Source organism: Symphalangus syndactylus, chromosome 17, assembly GCF_028878055.3.
Source record: "Symphalangus syndactylus isolate Jambi chromosome 17, NHGRI_mSymSyn1-v2.1_pri, whole genome shotgun sequence".
Taxonomy (NCBI): Eukaryota; Metazoa; Chordata; class Mammalia; order Primates; family Hylobatidae; genus Symphalangus; species Symphalangus syndactylus.
Genome location: NC_072439.2, coordinates 97195240 through 97198576, shown reverse-complemented (window position 1 = coordinate 97198576; position 3337 = coordinate 97195240). Strand labels below are relative to the sequence as shown.

The 3337-nt window shown below is 40.9% G+C and overlaps 1 pseudogene; it reads right to left on the bottom strand.

Moving 5' to 3' along the window:
• Window positions 1-324: 324 nt before the first annotated feature.
• Window positions 325-388, bottom strand: LOC134733367 (uncharacterized; annotated as a pseudogene).
• Window positions 389-3337: the final 2949 nt, after the last annotated feature.

Genomic DNA, 3337 nt, shown 5'->3' with positions numbered 1-3337 from the left:
AGTAGCTTGGACTACAGGTGCATGCCACCATGCCCGGTTAATTTTTGTATTTTAGTAGAGACAGGGTTTCACCATGTTGACGGGGATGGTCTCGATCTCCTGACCTCGTGATCCGCCCATCTCAGCTTCCCAAAGTGCTGGGATTATAGGCGCGAGCCACTGTGCCTGGCCTGTGTAAGCACTTTCAAAGCCATGAACTGAGCATGAAAGTGAGGATCCAGTGGAAGCGCATATTTGCCAGCTAACAGGTAACAAGAACAGAAGTTAAGTCTTATAATTTCCTCTGGGTTTATTTATTTTTTTTTTAATTTTTTATTTATTTTAAAGAGAATTGCTAATCTTCTCTGTATCATTCCAATTTTAGTATATGTGCTGCTGAAGTGAGCACATTATTTTCCCTTGGAACTGACGAAAATGTTTGTCTTTCCTGACAAACTGGTATGAGCTCTTTCCTCAGTTAATTAGAACAACATCACAGTGCATTTTACTTTTTTCTTTGTCTAAAAACCAAAAAAGCCTAGATTCTCACTATAACTTTTTACTCTCCTGACAAACTGGTATGAGCTCTTTCCTCAGTTAATTAGAACAACATCACAGTGCATTTTACTTTTTTCTTTGTCTAAAAACCAAAAAAGCCTAGATTCTCACTATAACTTTTTACTCTCCTCCTCATAAATTTTTCTCCTTTTAACTTTCACTTTGACTTTTTTATTATTTAATTTTTTTAAATTCAGGAGACACATACTATACAAGTGATTAAAAGAAATAGATAACATTTGAAATTCTTCAGGGTCCACCTTTCTTGGAATAATAGGTCTGAAATTTTTTTTTCAATTGGAATTTTTTTTCTGATTATAAAAACAATCTACTTGTTTACCCCCAAAAAAAGGAGTAAAGCAAAAGAAATAGTTACTGCTAACACTCGATTGACTTCCTTCCCCCTCCACCTTTTTTTTTTTTTTTTTAGGACTAACATGCTCTACATGGTATTCTTTTTTTTTTTTTTTTTTTTTTTTTTTTTTTTTTTTTCTTGAGACGGAGTCTTGCTCTGTTGCCCAGGCTGGAGTGCAGTGGCGCAATCTCGGCTCACTGCAAGCTCCGCCTCCCGGGTTCACGCCATTCTCCTGCCTCAGCCTCTCCGAGTAGCTGGGACTACAGGCGCCCGCCACCACGCCCGGCTAATTTTTTGTATTTTTAGTAGAGACGGGGTTTCACTGTGGTCTCGATCTCCTGACCTCGTGATCCACCCGCCTCGGCCTCCCAAAGTGCTGGGATTACAAGCGTGAGCCACCGCGCCCGGCCGCTCTACATGGTATTCTACTGTATGGATATACTGTAATTAATTTAACCAAAATCTATTAGTAAAAATTTAGATGTATCTTTTTATTTCTCTAAAAACAACATTGCAGCAAACAGCCATATCTTGTGTGTGTGTGTGTGTGTGTCTGTGTGTGTGTGTGTGTATCCTTATTATTTGTCCTGTCCTTTTCTGAGGTTAAATTCAAAAGGTAGACATATTTAAAATTTGGATATATATTGCCAAACTAGAAAAGTTCTATGATCCTACCAATAGGGTGTATGAGAATCTCTATCCAGAGTCTCACCAACACTTATATAATGTTTTCCTCTTATACATGTTTCCTGTTTCGTTTTCGAAGGTAACTTATCTTCTCATGAACCAGCGCTTTCAGAACTGTGCAGCACAGCAAGCCAGGCTTTTTTTTTTAGAACAGGCATTTCCTCATGGACTGTGTGTGTGAGAAGGAGGGCTGGAGGGTTTGGATTTTCTCACCTCTCAGCAATAAGGAAACCTCATATCTGGCAGGCGTGCTAGTTGTGTATTAAATATTAAATATGAATTGAGCCTATTTGCCAGGCCGTATGCCACACGATAGGGATATGAGGGTGAAAAAAAGCAGTCGGTCTCTGCTCTCAGGGAGTATACATTCTCATGCGGTATTTTCTAAGGCATCGTCTTCTATCTTGACCGTGTGACAGGGGAAGAAGAAGTGCACTTTTCTAACTTGCATGTGTTTGATTTTTGAATTCTTTTTTTTTTGTCCATTTGTATTTCTCCCACTTTTTCATATAACTACTTTTTGGGCTTTTCCATCTTTCCCTTTTGGATTTGTAAGGGCTAAACACATTAATCCATTGCCATTGTGACAGACACCAGCCCCCGTCTTTGTCCTTGGTAACGGAGCCCTGATTTTGTTTCACGATTGGGTGACCATGGTAAGTGGAGCTGGACTCAGTGCCTGGAGTTTTAGGAGAAACAGGAAGCAGTGCCCTGAGCCCTGGCTCCCGCACCGAGTCACGTGATCTCACAAATGCACCGTTTACTCTTACAGGGCCTCCACTTCCTCACCGGTAGAATAAAGGCACTAAACCAAGATAATGCTTTGGGGTTCCTTCTAGCTCAGGTGGCCTATTGTATTTAGGAACTTAAGAGTACAGAAACAAATTTAACAATATTTATAGAATGTTTGCAGTGCAAGAAACTGTTCTAGGCATTCAGCATACACTGAAAACTAAGACACTGTCCCTACTTTTAAAGAATTCGTGGGCCAGGCGCGGTGGCTCACGCCTGTAATCCCAGCACCTTGGGAGGCCAAGGCGGGCAGATCACGAGGTCAGGAAATCGAGACCATCCTGGCTAACACAGTGAAACCCTATCTCTACTAAAAATACAAAAAAATTAGCCGGGCGTGGTGGTGGGCACCTGTAGTCCCAGCCACTCGGGAGGCTGAGGCAGGAGAATGGCGTGAACCCAGAAGGCAGAGGCTGCAGTGGGCAGAGATTGCACCACTGCACTCCAGCCTGGATGACACAGCGAGACTTTGTTTCAAAAACAAAAAAAGTTATCTTTTTATATTGAATATTGACAATGAAAAGAAAAAATGTTATCTTTCTTATACCATTGACAGAAATTGATTACATGTGGGATTGAAGACTTACGTGAGTAAAACAAAACTTTTAAAGAACATATAAAAGAATGTCCTCATAACTTCAGGGTATGAAAGAATTCCTTCAGACATAAGAAGCACAAATCACAAAGAAAAAGATAGATTTGACTACATTAAAATTAATTACTTCTGTTTATCAAAAGACACCATAAAAAAGAAGAGTATCCTGACTAGATGCAGTGGCTCATGCCTGTAATTCTAACACTTTGGGAGGCCAAGGCTGGAGGATCGAGCCCTGGAGTTTGAAACCAGTCTGGGCAACATGGCAAGACTGTGTCACGACAAAAAATTAGCCAGGCATGCTGGAGCATCTGTAGTCCCAGCTCCTCAGGAGGCTGATGCAGGAGGATTGCTTCAGCCCAGAGTTCAAG